This window comes from Leopardus geoffroyi, chromosome A2, assembly GCF_018350155.1.
Source record: "Leopardus geoffroyi isolate Oge1 chromosome A2, O.geoffroyi_Oge1_pat1.0, whole genome shotgun sequence".
In the NCBI taxonomy this organism is placed as follows: domain Eukaryota; kingdom Metazoa; phylum Chordata; class Mammalia; order Carnivora; family Felidae; genus Leopardus; species Leopardus geoffroyi.
The window spans coordinates 56305795-56320105 of NC_059331.1; positions in this window are offsets into that span (position 1 = coordinate 56305795).

The following is a 14311-nucleotide window of genomic DNA, read 5'->3' on the forward strand; positions in this document are numbered from 1 at the left end:
AAGAAAAGAAACATTCCCTCACAGCCCCTCTGCTGATTGCATTTCGATTTCCTGTTCTTCCTTCCAAGATTTTTTTTCTTTTATATAAATGCCTACAGAGAAACTGTGTTTCTTGCAAAAGCATCAGCAAGCAGTAGAGATTTTGTAACCTATGTTCTTCATGCATGTAAATATATCACAGGCATCTTGCCACGTCGGTAAGTGTGGGTCTGTATCCATTAGTGATTCATTAATGTAAACATCCTTTCAACAAATATTGAGCACCCACTGTGTGCCAGGCGCTGCGCTAGATGGGGAAATGAAACAGATCAGTTCCTACCTTTGTGGAGCTTACGGTCCAATCGGGGAAAAAGATAAACCAAGAATCACACCAATCCAGGGACCATGGCGCGTATGACGGGTTCCTGGGAGGCCCACGTTATTGCGGGATGTGATCTGGGCAGGGAGGGCCCCCACAAGGAAGTGAGGACTGGGTTGGGATTTGAGGAGTGAGTGGTAGTGGCCCAAGCAAGGAAGGGAGAGAGGAGTGATCCGGGCAGGGGGAGCAGCGTGAGCAAAGGCTCTAGCTGGAGGGGATGTGGCTATTGTGGCTGACGGAGAACAGGACGAAAACCGTACAAGAGAAACAGCTGATGCAGGCAGAGCCAGTGGCTTGGCATAGATGCAGCACAAGTCAGAAAACCAGTCCCTGGGGAGTGGGCAGCAGCTGGTCTCCGATGTTTTATTTATCATTATAAAAAAACATTTCTTAATGTTCATTTTTGAGGGAGTGAGTGGGGGAGGGGCAGAGAGTGAGGGAGACACAGAATCCGAAGCAGGCTCCAGGCTCCGAGCTGTCAGCACAGAGCCCGGTGTGGGGCTCGAACCCACGAACCGCGAGATCACAACCTGAGCAGAAGTCGGACACTTAACTGACTGAGCCACCTGGCTGCCCCTATACCGTTTTACTGTTATAAATGTTTTCACTGTTTTGCTGGTCCCCGAAATGTACATCCTCATTCGTCTCTGTGCACCTGTCTGATTATTTCCCTAGGATAACTTTCTTTAAAAAAAAAATGTTTTAATGTTTATCTTTCAGAGCAAGTGCATGCAAGCAGGAGAGGGGCAGAGAGAGGGAGACAGAGGATCTAAAGTGGGCTCCACACTGACAGCAGAGAACCTGACGTGGGGCTCGAACTCAACAAACAGTGAGATCGTGACCTGAGCCGAAGGCATATGCTTAACCAACTGAGCCACCCAGGTGCCTCTCCCTAGGATACCTTTCTAAATATGGGCATGGGCTTTCCTCTGGGTGGGTGTTGAGAGTTGTTGAGCCAAAGTCCCAACCTGGATGTAATTTCTGGAAGCCCCTCCATGAACCAGCTGCCCCAACTCAGTGGCTGTCCCTGTTCCAGTTCGACCGGGGGAGTCAGCTCCAGGTGGCCAGGGACAGCCCGAGATGGGAACCAAAGTCCTGCTGAGGACAGAAAGGACAGAAGCAACTGAGGTTCCCTGCTGATGGGAGGGGTAGTGCTCACAGTCCTGAACTTCTATTACCCTCTCAGCCCGGTCTGCACTGGGTGCTGGGGCCCTGGGAGGCCTCCAGCCCACTTCTGCCCTTCCAGAGCTCATGGTCTAGCACAGAGAGAGCCCAGGTTTGGACCAGGGCCAGAGTGGGAGAAGTCCTGAGGAAGCCCCGGAGGAGGCCCCAGTCTAGTGCTGGGAGGGAGGGGATGGTCAGGGAGGGCTGCCTGGAAGAGGGGACGCTTGTCAGACATCTCGATGAAATAGTAAAATGTTTTCTGGTAAACAAGAGAAAGAAGGGTCCCCAAGAAGAGGGGCAGCAGTTGCTAAGTTGACGGGGACAAGACAGGGGATTGCGTGGGCGCTGGGTGGGCGATGGTGGGGGAAGAGAAGTGCCTGGCTGAGGTCGGGAGGGTGTTGAGGTTGTGCGGCGGGGGGCGGGGCTTCTGGGAGTCTGCTGTAAACACGTAAGAGAATGAAGCGAGGCGCTGGGCCGGGCCGCTGTTTTCCATGTGCAGGCTCTGGAATCAGAAGGCCCGGCTTTAGATTCTGACTCCACTTCTCCTGAGCTCTGTGACTGTGAGCAAGCGGCTGAATCTCTCTGTGTCTCTGTTGCCTCCACTGGGAAATAGAAGCAGTAGTGGTGCCTCCGTCACTTGGGTCACTTGGGCTGATTTGAGGTTAAATGAGTCAACCAATGGAAAGTGCTGGGCGGAATTCCTGGCCTAAGGGCCAGTTGGAGGCCAAGGACATATCAGTCACCCCCCTACTCGGGTTTCTGGTGCTACAGTGTAGACAAAACGAAAGCTCCTTGCAAGGGGGGGGTAACTTGTACATATTGAACAACATCCAAGATGCAGGCACGTGCCCGGCCCCCTGCTGGGCAGACTCACTTCTCCCGTGGAGCTGATGCCGTGGGGGGAGAGACAGAAAAACACAGACACGTAAGATCACCTCAGAGATCACACTGAGCGCTCCAAGAGGCGTAAGACCAGATCGCGGAAGAGAGGACGATGGCAGTGACGGTGGGATAGTACTTCAGTCTGGTGGTCAGGGAGGATTTCTGCAGCAGTGACGTTTGAGTTGAGGAATCTGCAAAGATGGGGCAGGAAGAGTGTTCTGGACTGAAGGAACAGCACGTGCAAAGGCCCTGAGGTGGGGATGCTAGCGGGTGTGATCATGGAATAGCACGGGGACAGTGTGGCTGGAACAGGGCTGCCAGATTTAGCAAATACAAACATAGAGCCCCCAGTTACATTTCTGAAATGAGAATTTCAGATAAAGGGCAAAAGAGCTTTTAGTATAAGTATGTCCCCAAATGTGGCACAGGGCATCCTTATACTAAAAAATCATTTGGTCTCCTTGGGAGATTCCAATGTAGCTGGGCGCCCTGTATTTCCTCTGGCAATCCTAGGCGGGGGGGGGTGGGGGGGGGCAGGAGGGAGAGTTGGAAGAGAGAAGTCAGCAGCAGAGGCTTGGCGGGCCTGGGGAGGCGGCTGGGTTTTATTCTTAGGGTCATGGTTAACAGGGACAGTGGCCTCCAGCCCCCAGCCTGGTCCAGGTGCTAACTGGGTGGGCGTTCTTCACTTAACGGAGGACGCATCCGTCGGGGACCCCAGAACAAGGGATTCGAGTCGCCCACGTTACCAAGAGCCCTCCAGAAGATGATTCATCCCAAGTACCAGACAAGAGAGCTAGGGCCGCACGTGGTCTTTGGAGGCGAAAACATCCCTTGTAGAAGTGACAGGGAGGGTCAGAGGTAGTACGGGACTGATGTTAAAATTAGAACAACCATGTTCTCTTAATTAGAAATGCAGGCGGTGCCACATGAATCGGTAATGGGCTTCCTCGCAGACTTCTGGAAGGAGGGGAGGCTGGATGGGGTCAGCCACGTACATATTCATGAGGATCCAGGAGAGGGTCCCTGGGGGACGTAGGCCTGCCTGCTTGCAGGAGAGGCACAGCGGGGAGGCGTGGGTGCTAATCCCTGCTCTGCCACCGACGGGGTGAGCCTCCGTGACCTCATGCCTGCCTTGCTCTCTTTGAGACTCCGTTTCCCCATGTGTACAGGAGGAGCCCTGCACTGGGGGGAGAAGGAGGGAGGAATCGAGTTCAGGATGAGATACTAAGAGATGAGCACTGGAGGGAGGCAGTGACTCTGAGCGACCACCCAGCAGAATCAGGGACTGTCATGTGGGCTCTGCTGAGTTCACAGACTCTCGGCTTGCTGGGCGAATGAATGAATGGGTGAATGAATGAATGCAAGTGGACTCCTTGACAAACCTCTTCCTTTGTGTGGGCAGGCCTATCTTAAGGCTTCTGCCAGGTCCTGTTTGGCCCATCCACACCACATCACGTCAAACGTATTAAAAGGCGCCTACATGCCTCATTAAATAGAATTTATATATAACTGTATCAGAGCTGAGTTGAAATGCCATTGACTAGTTGACTAATGTTATGTTCTCTGGACATTTAATTAAACATTCATTCATTTTGACGTGTTTGTCAGTGTGTTTCTTTCCTCCCTTCCCCACTCCCCTTCTCAAACATATTCATGGGCCCCTGAGAGGCTCCTGGCTGAAGACGCCTAGGGGAGAAGGCCTTGTCTCAGGGCCTCAGGCTTCCTGTCTGTAAAAGGGGAGAGATACGCATGCCTGCCATGGTGGGTGTTGTTAAAGCTGTTCCCCCTCAGATTTATTGCAGCAATGGCAACTCTAAGTCCCTCCCAGGGCGACACTGTGCTGGGCAACTCACGTGTTCCTTCCTTCCTTCCTTCTCCCCTCCCCCCTCTCTCTTTGTTGTTTATTTATTTTGAGAGAGAAAGAGAGAGAGCACATGAGAGCACAAGTCGGGGAAGGGCAGAGAGAGAGAATCCCAAGCAGGCTCCTCACTGTCAGCGCAGAGCCCGACGTGGGGCTCGATCCCATGAACCATGAGATCATGACCTGGGCCGAAGTCAAGAGTCAGATGCTCAACTGACTGAGCCACTTGAGCACCCCTATTTCCTCATTTGATTGTATGGCCTCCACCAGCTCTCAGAAGTAGATAGTCTTATGTCCGTTTTACAGATGAAAGACGGAGACTTGGGGTGGGGTTAGGACCAGCCCTGTGGGGCCCTCATACACCTGAGACCAAGTCCCCAAGGTCGTTTGAGATGTGGACAAAAGTGCACCAAACAGCATAGGGTCATAGGGAGAGAAAGGTCTCTCTTCTTCAGTCCCTCTGATTATATGAAGGGAAGGGCTCAGCTATGTGCTACTGGGCCTTTAACACCTCTCTAGCCCTTGTTAATCTAGAAAGAACAGCCATCAACTCACAGTGTAGAATGACAACACTTTCTATCCAGATACTAACATTTTTTCCATCCTGTTTTATTATATAGATAAACTTCTAATTATGGCAAGTGCTACAAAGCATTATTTCAAAAAGTTTCTTAATGTTTATTCATTTTTGAGAGAGAGCACGGAGACACAGACTCCGAAGCAGGCTCCAGGTTCTGAGCTGTCAGCACAGAGCCTGACGCGGGGCTTGAACTCATAGCCCGCGAGACCACAGCCTCAGCCAAAGTTGGACACTTAACCAACTGAGCCACCCATGTGCCCCAACAAAGCTTTATTGCAGACTAAATATGTTTTGGTAACAAAACTTTTAAATTAAAAGTATTTTGTTAAGAAAAGTAAATCAAAGAAAAAAATCAAGAATGCATTTAGGAGTATCTGGTGATGGCAAAATTCACAAAGGCAGCATTAATGACCAAATTTGGGGTTACATTGAGGGTGGGCTGTGTGTCCTTGGACAAGCCACTCCCCCTCTCTGGGCCTCTTCATTTGTCATAAAGGGGTTGTTTGCCTAGACAGGCGTCAGTGCTAACAATGTAATTCTGAAGATTCCTTTTTCTGAAGGGAAGATCAAAGGCTTCCATTTAGGCCCAGCAGACAGTGGACCAGGGGCACTTAGAACAGGCCTGAGTCCTGATACTATGCTCTGTGCTCACACACTCCAGGAGCTTGGCACTGGGGGTGTCAGACCTCAGGAGGGTCTTCAATCCTACTTGTTGTGGGCAGCTGCTCCCAGGGGCCCTGAAAGCAGTTACCTGTTTGTGAAAGGCGGGACAGCTGAGGGATGAGCATCCTTCTGATTTGCAGAAAAATGATGACTGACAAGGTGACTGCATCCACCAGCGGGCCCTCATCTGGGCTGACCATAAAGTGCTCCACAGCCCCCCACTGGGCAGGGCCAAATGGCCAAGTTTGAGGATTGGAGGTCTGGAACATCAGCACAGGTGAGGTGGGGGGGGGGGGCAGGAGACGGGAGCTCCAACCTGGAGGGGGTCTTGCGATGCCTTTCCTCTTGTAAATACAGGCGGCTGGGCATCGGGACAGTCCTGAGAGTCTCAGCCTTTTAATAAGAGAGTTGAAAACATTAATGTTTATTGCACTTGTTGATCTGTTTGGACTCATTTGGCCACCTTAGTTTATGTTTTTAATTATAATTTTATTGTTTCATTTGTAAACCGCTCAAACTGGTTTTGTTCCATTTCTCCCCCCTATTGCTTTGAAAATCATGCCTTCTCTATTTTTCTAATGGCTACTTTGATATTTTTAACGTACATACTTAGTTTCCTAATCATGCTTACTGTTTAGTGGTGTCTCTATTCCAACTCCATCTTGGTGACACTGACAAATCAGAGTGTGGAGTGCAGAGATCAGAGTGTGGAGCAGGGGACAATCTACCATGTGCCAGGTTCTTTCTAAGCGTTTTCATATGTGACCCCATTTTGCTGTCAGAGCAGCCTGGAAAGGGGGCTTAGTCTGCCCATTTACAGATGAGGAACGTAAAGTTTAAAGAGACAGTTGAGAGAAGAGTTAAATAGCAAGTTGGTGGCCAAACGGAATTTCTGAGTCCTGATCCACCACTTTTTGTTTGTCTGCCTGTCTGTACTTTCTCCTACTCGTCTGTACTTAATAAAGGGTCAGGCAAAGCAGAGAGTGAAGACAGAAATGCCAAGGGTAGGGATGAGGATGTGCAGGGGGAGGAGGGAGCTTCCTCCCTGATCATCTGGCCCCTGATTCCTGCCAGCAAGGGTTCAGGGAACCAGGGAGCCCAGCAGAGCTCTGGGAAGGATCCCTGTGCTGATTCGGGTCTGAACTAGGAGCTCAGGGACTGCCCCTGCCTCGTAACACTGCAGGCTTCTCGGTCACTTCTTCCCTCCTCCATGCATTCGTTCATTCGTTTGTTCATTCGTTCGTTCTTTACTCATCACATATCTCCTGAGCCCTTCTTTGTGGCAGGATGTGGGAGTGGAGGTACAAGGATTCATCATACATGGTTCCAGCCTGCAGAATGTGGTGGAAATGACAGACAGATGTGCATAGAGAATGTAATGCCCTGAGATTTTTTGTTTTCTGTCAGTTAATTATTATGGCTATGTTTTGAAAAGGCAATACACGTGTGAATGGAAAACGATATCTGACCTCTACGAAAGTCTATAGGGTCAGTCTTCTTCCTGCTGCTAGGCTCTCAACACTTTGTAAAATGGTAAAATATACATAAGGAAGTAGAAAAATTCAGAGGCATCACTTTCAGCACTATCTGGAGTGTATCCTTCTGGAAATAGTCTATACATATTCAAGCACTCAATCTGCATATCCCTTCATATCGTTACACTGTTAGAAACATCCATGTCTACCGTTCCTGTGCCCAACTTTTGTCACTCCCTCTATCCTGAGGTCACTCTCGTCAATCCATAGGGAGCCACCCAATGTCCTCTAAGGCCGCAGAAGGTCCTCAGAGCAGACTCTCCATGATTCCTTTGAGCATGAGAGTGAGTTTATCATGGGCTAGGCTTCTAATACTGGAGCTTTCGGGTCGAAGGGTGCATGCATTTGACATCTGGAGGACAGTTCGATTCTCCAGTTGTCCCTCAAGGAGCTTGTGCCAATTGTCACTCCAGCAGTGACTAAGAGTTAGTGCTTGTTTCTCTACAGCCCCATCAAACTGGTAAAGACCATCTTTTAAATATCATGAAGAACCAAAAGGAGCCTTCAAGTGGGCCAGGGAAGAAGTCTGAGAGGGCTTCTGGAGGGAGGTGTCACTTGGATTGGGTCTTGTAGGAAGGGTAGGAATTTGCCAGTCTGGGGAGTACGGGAAAGGGAAAGGAGTATCTGGAAGAAGGAACAGCATGTGCAAAAAAGCAAAGGCATTAGAGCATGTGACGTGTTTAACGTGAGGAAATGCGGAATGGTAGAGTGGAGAGGAGGGAATGTGGGTGTCCAGTAATGGGGGGGGGCACTGGTAGCTGTAGCTTGACCCCTTTTCTCTGTCCCCTCTATGATAGAGTATGAAAGAATGCTTCACTTCAAGGTGAGGTCTTGTGAAATAATAAACCACTGGAAATGGTGCAGGTGGGGGGAAACCATGTATATAGAGCCTGGAGTTCAAGGACAAAACCCTCTGCCTCTAACCTGCTGGGTGGCCTTGGGCAAGTGACTCTTGTCTTGGGTTTCAACCTCGTCATCCATACCCAGGAATCCATGCTGGGCTTGTTGGCACGGCCCCAGCTCGGGGTGAAGGGAAGGTGGCGGAGCCAGGGTTTAGCAGGCAGTTGCCGTCCTGGCATGCGGGGACTTCAGCTCTCCTCAGGCTCCACTCATCTTGCCTCCACCTCCAGAGCCCTCTGCGCTCTTCCCATGGCCTTCTACTGTGAGACTCAACTTACCAAGCAGACACTGCGTGTTTCAGCAGGTCCGCCAGCTCCTCACGCTTGCCGGGAGTGGGAAGATGCGACGGGAGCCCCTTGACACAGTGTCCCCCCGGGTAGGCAGACGGCTGCAGTAGCACCTAACATCATCGTCACCGACATCAATGGAGGGCATGTGATGGCACATGGAAGGCGACAACTACAACAGAGATTGGTCCTGCCGAGGAGGGGCCGGCTTACGATGCCATCAAGGGTCCCTGGCTGCTGGGGTGTCCTGAGAAAAAGCCCCTTCCCTCATCCCACCACAGTCCTGGCTTCAAGCTGCAGGAAGCGATGGATGTGCCCTTGAAATGAAATGTGAGCCTCACTTACGGAGCCCCTGTTGCGCACCTGGTGCCACATAAGCCACGATTACACCAATGGCCTGATGCTGCCCCCTTCCTGTCTCCACACCCTTGGCGGTGCACGGCGTCTCCCATCCAGGGGCTTCCTTTGAACCTGGCTGGACTCAGGACTTTGGCCAATAGAATGTGTCCGAGTGACAGGCCGGCGACGCTATTTCTTCAACAGGAACACAATGATCTGTGGCTTCTCTGGGCCAGGCCCCTGGCGGGAGATTGCAGATGTGCACTGGGGTCAGGCAGGCCGGGTCTCTCCCACGGTCACATCGATGTCCCCAACTGGGCAGGGGTTCTGGGAGGGATTCATGCTGAGCCTGCAGAAACTGGTTACCCACTCCTGGCTCCCCACCCTACCACCCTGCACCCCATGGGGACTCTGGAAGAATGGTCAGTCTTCTTAACTAAAGCCATTCTAGTAAATAATCATTTTTTTTTCCTTTTAGCAGCTTCATTGAGGTTCAATTAACATACCACACAGTTCACCCTTTAAAAGTATACAACTCAACAACTTTCAGTACAGTCAGGGAGTTTTACAAACACTGTCACAGTCCATTTCAGCACATTTTCTTTACCCCATAAAGAATTCTTCACCTACCCACTACTCCCAGCCCAGCCCTTAAGCGACCACAGATCTGCTTTCTGTTTCCATGGATTTACCTGTTCTGGGAATTGTGCATAAACGGAATCATACAATACATAGTCTTTTGTGCATGACTCCTTCCACCTAGCATAACGTTTGGAAGATTTATCCATATTAGAGCACATGTCAGTATTCTATTCCATTTTATTACCAAATAATACTCATGGTATGGATATACCATTGTTATGTATCCATTGTTCAATTTACGGACCTTTGGATTTACGTACAAGATTTTGTGTGAATGTATGTTTTCAGTTCTCCCGGCTGTATACCTAGGAGTGGAATTTCGGGGTCATACGGCTTAAATGTTTGAGGAACTGCCAGATTATTTTCCAAAGCAGCCATACCATATTACATTCCCACCAGCAGTGTCTGAGTGTTCAATTTCTCTACATCCTTGCCAACACTTATTATTTTTTGTATTATTAATGTTAGCCAACCTACGGGCTAAATTAATTTTAGCCACACCTACAAGGTGTGAAGGGATATCTCAGTGGTTTTGATTTGCGTTTTCCTGAGGGCTACTGAAGGTGAGCATCTTTTCATGTGCTTATTATATCTGCTTGGGGAGAAATGTCTATTCAGATCCTTTACCCATTTTACATCGGGGTTATCCTGCCTTTTTAGTTATTGAGCTATAAAAGCTCTTTAGATATTCTAGATACAAGTCTCTCATCAAATATATGATCAGCAAAAACTCTTTTTCCCTGTTCTGTAGGTTGTCAATTCCAGTTTCTTGACTGGTGTCCTTTGAAGCACAAACGTTTTTGATTTCGGTGATATTCAACTGATCTGATTTTCCTTTGGCTGCTTACGGTTTGGGTGTCATTTATAAGTCGCCATCGTGTTGATTTGCATTTCTCTAATGACTAATGATGTTGAGTATCTTTTTTTTTTAAGGTTTATTTTTGAGGGGGGGGAGAAGGAGAGAGAGGGAGAGGGAGAGAGGGAGAGAGGGAGGGAGGGAGAGAGAGAGAGAGAGAGACAGACAGAGAATGATCGGGGTAGAGATCGGAGAGAGAATGATCTCTCTCCAGGCAGAGAGAGAGGGAGACACAGAATCTGAAGAAGGCTCCAGGCTCTGAGCTGTCAGCACAGAGCCCTACATGGGGCTCGAACTCATGAACTGTGAGATCATGACCTGAGCTGAAGTCAGATGCTTAACCACTTGAGCCACCCAGGTGCCCCTTGGGCATCTTTTTATGGGCTTGCCACTTGTTTGTCTTCTTTGGTAAAATGTCTGTTTAAATCTTATGATGCATTTTATATTAGGTTATTTGTCTTGTTATTATTACATTTTAAGAGCTCGTCATATATTCTATATACAAGTCCTTCATTGAATACACATGTTGCCAAATATTTTCTCCCATACTTAGCTTGCTTCTTCTTGTTCTTAACAGTGTGTATGGAAAAACAAGGTTTTGGGGCACCTCGGTGGCTCAGTCATTAAACATCTGACTTCAGCTCAAGTCATGATCTCACAGTTCATGAGTTTGAGTCCCACACAGGATAAACTTGAGCCCCGCTTCAGGTAAGCCCCACTTCTGTCTTTCTCTCTGCCCCTCACTCACTTGTGCCCTCTCTTGCTCTCAAAAAAAAAATAAGTTAATTTTTTTTTTTTTTACTGTTTGTTCATGAGAGAGAGAGAGAGAGAGAGAGAGAGAGAGAGAGAGAGAGGCAGAGAGAGAGGGAGACACAGAATCAGAAGCAGACTCCAGGCTCTGCGTTGTCAGTACAGAGCCTGATGTGGGACTTGAACTCATGAACCATGAGATCATGACTTGAGCTGAAGTCGGATGCTTAACCAACTGAGCCACCCAGATGGCCCCCAAAATAAGTTTTTTATTGCAATGAAGTCCAATTTATTGATTTTATTTTCTCCTAAAGTTCATGCTTTTGGTACCATAGACTTAAGAAATCTTTGCCAGAATGAAGGCCATTAAGATTTTTCCCTTCCCCCCTCCAGAAGTTATATGCATTTAACTCTCACATTTAGGTCTGCTTTCTTTTCCAAGTTAATTTTCATAGATGCTCTATAGAGGCATGGGTCAAAGGTCACTCTTTTGCTTGTGAATATCCTATTTTCCAATCACATTTGTTAAAAAACTATCCTTTCCCTCATCAAGGTGCCTTATTAGTATCTTTGTTGATCTTTATGCCTGTCTTGATGCCGGTACCACTTGTTTTGATGACCCTTGCTTTACAATGTCTTGAAATCAGTAGCGTGAGTCCTCTGACTTTGTTTCTCTTTTTGACAATTTGAGTGGGACAGTTTGGGTTGAGTGGGACTACTTTGCACAGTGTATCCCAGGCCCCTGCCCATTAAGACCAGAGTGTTCACAATCATTGTGATCAAAAATTTCCCTCATCATAGTTCCACATGTCCTGATTAGGGTCAGTACCATCTCCACCTCCCAAAGATAATCTCTTATTCAAGGGAACAATAATCAGATGAACATTAGTAATGCTACATGATAGAGGAAAACAGAGCAAACCCTTCCAGGTTCTGAGGAAATTGATTTTTAGTCTTGAAATCTATACCCAGCTAAACTGTCAGTCAAGTGGGAGGGCAAAATAAATACATTTAGACACCCAAAGACTCAGAGACCTTCTGGTAGGCTATCACTGGGAGAATTGTTAGAGGATGTACCTGGCAAAATAAAAAAATGATTCCAAGAAAGAGAATACATAGGATCCAAGAAACCATGGACCCAATCCAGAAGTGTGATGCCAAGAACTCTCCAACGATAGCCATGTAGCAGGCCAAGGAAGCAGCCAGCCCAAATGACAACAGTGAATCAGAGAGCTCTCAGAGGAACGTTTTTAAGAAGAAAAATGAATATGCTGCAACCGATGGTAATATTTAAAAAGATAGATGATCTTACTGAGAAGCTGAATGTGGATAATAATAGTGAAAATGAATAAATAATCATAATAGGCTTATTCCTGTTTCCTCCTTCAAATTTTTGTTACCTGTATTTTCTTTTAAATGCATAGCTACGTCTTTTTCTGTGCAGTTCATTGTAAACTATTTGGCCCTGTATTTATATAATCACAATATTGGAAAAGCCAATTATTGGCTTTTCAGGGTTTAGAATCGATCTGTATACAAAGCAGGGAGACCTTAACTAGAATTATGGAACAGCATGTAAACCCCACAAATCATAACCAGGTAAAAGTCATGGTGTACAGACAAAGTCAGTGTTCTTACCTGGGAAGATCATAAGAGACACCTGGACAGCTAAGTGTCTTGCCCAGAAGAGAGGTCAGTTTTCTCACAACACTGGGGTCTAGTAGTGGGGATCCAAGCCAGGGATACCCTAGCATGTGACAACAGACCTTATCGTAAGGCAGGCCTTGCTGGACCCTCTTCCAAGGCCGAGCCTACATGACCTTGTACGTAAGCATTTCAGTCCCCCCAGCCATTTAAGGAATGTGGGGGTGCGGGACACTCTCTAGCTTGGAGCAGGGTGGAAGTGTCCATGGAGACTTCTGTGGTGGGAATCTTTGCTCTCAGCTCTCAGTCCTTTGACCCAAAGGCGAAACTCTTCTGCTGGCACCTTATTATTACTATTAGGTTTCTGCTGAATCTCAAACAGGCCAAACACTTGTTACAGCTTCTGCAATGCCTTGTACCTCGTCTGCACTGCCCATGCATGCCTCCCCCTAGCTCCACGTTCACTGCAGTCTGGTGGAATTGGCCGTGGTAGGACAATTTACACGACAAAGATCAGCAAATGCCACAGACAGTGCTTTCTTCTGATTGTCCCATGCTCACCCAGCACGCCACTGCACTCCTCCAGGACTGGCCTCATGATTCAGAGGGCTCAGTGCAAAATTAAAATGCTCGGCCTCTTGTCCAAAAATTAAGACCATTAAGACGGTGACACGGGAGCGGGCCCTGCCTGACTGCCCAGAGCACACGCCCGCCCACCCTACTCGTTCAGGGTCTGTCTTCATAGGGGCGCTCCAGGAGAGCAGGGCTTGTCTGTCATGCACAGGGTCCCGAGAGCCTGGCCCGAGTCATTGCTCAGTGACATTTGCAAACTGAGCGACCAGGTGATGCGCTCTGAGGAAGAGGCCTTTGGGGAGGGGGCAGCCTTTGTTGTGGGTGTGAACCTGCGTGTGAACTGGGAGGGCTGGTGTACATGGCCTCATTGCTCGTGACAGACTCTCTTGTAACCACCCGTGTCAGGGATTTGGCACTGAATGGAATGCCCCAGAGTGCCAAGAATGGAGGTCAAGGAAAATGAGTAAGACCGAAGGCAGATGGCAAGTCAGCGATGGCTCACTCCCTTCACCTCTCCCATTGCCTAAGGCCGAGGAGCTCAGTGATAGCAGCTGGGAGGAGCAGAGAAATGCATCGCAAAACTCGCCATCATTCCTGCCACCCATGGGTGTTCTCTTTATGCTCCGTGGACATCTCTGTTTGGTTCGGGGGGCTGGGAGTGGCAGGTCCAGAAGGAAAGGGTCCTGCCTAGTCCCGGGGTATAGGTGCAGGTCCCCTGAGGCCCCCATGGTTGCAGGATAGCCTGGCCTGGCAGCGCCTGGGAGGCACGGGTGGAGCCTCGTCTGCCCAGGGTCTCCAGCACCCACGAGGGCCTGGCACTGTGGAGTGGAGAGGCGGCAGGTTTCGGAGAGCAGGGAGTCAGTGTGGAAATGGAGAGGAGAGGTCAGCCTCCTCCTGGAACCGCTAGGAGGAGCCTCTGGGTTGGGGCTGGGAGAGGGGTCCACCACTCCATCTCCTCACTGCCTTCCTCACTGCCATGCGCCAGGATTTAGAATTGAATTTCCTTCCCTCCCCAATACTGGCAGAGGCCCCACGCCTGACTCTGGGGTCAGGTATCCCCCCCAGAAAGTCAGGAGAGGCTGGGGGCACCTCCCTTTTTGGGAGGCTCTTGGCATATTTCTAAAATGTAGAAATATTAAAATAGGATTGCAAAGACGTTGGTATATTGTAAATGTATAGACTGAAGCGACGAACACTTTTTACACGTACACACACAAGTAGAGTGTCATAATTGTGTTCTTCAGAGGATAATTACAGGATTTAGAAAAATAATATTA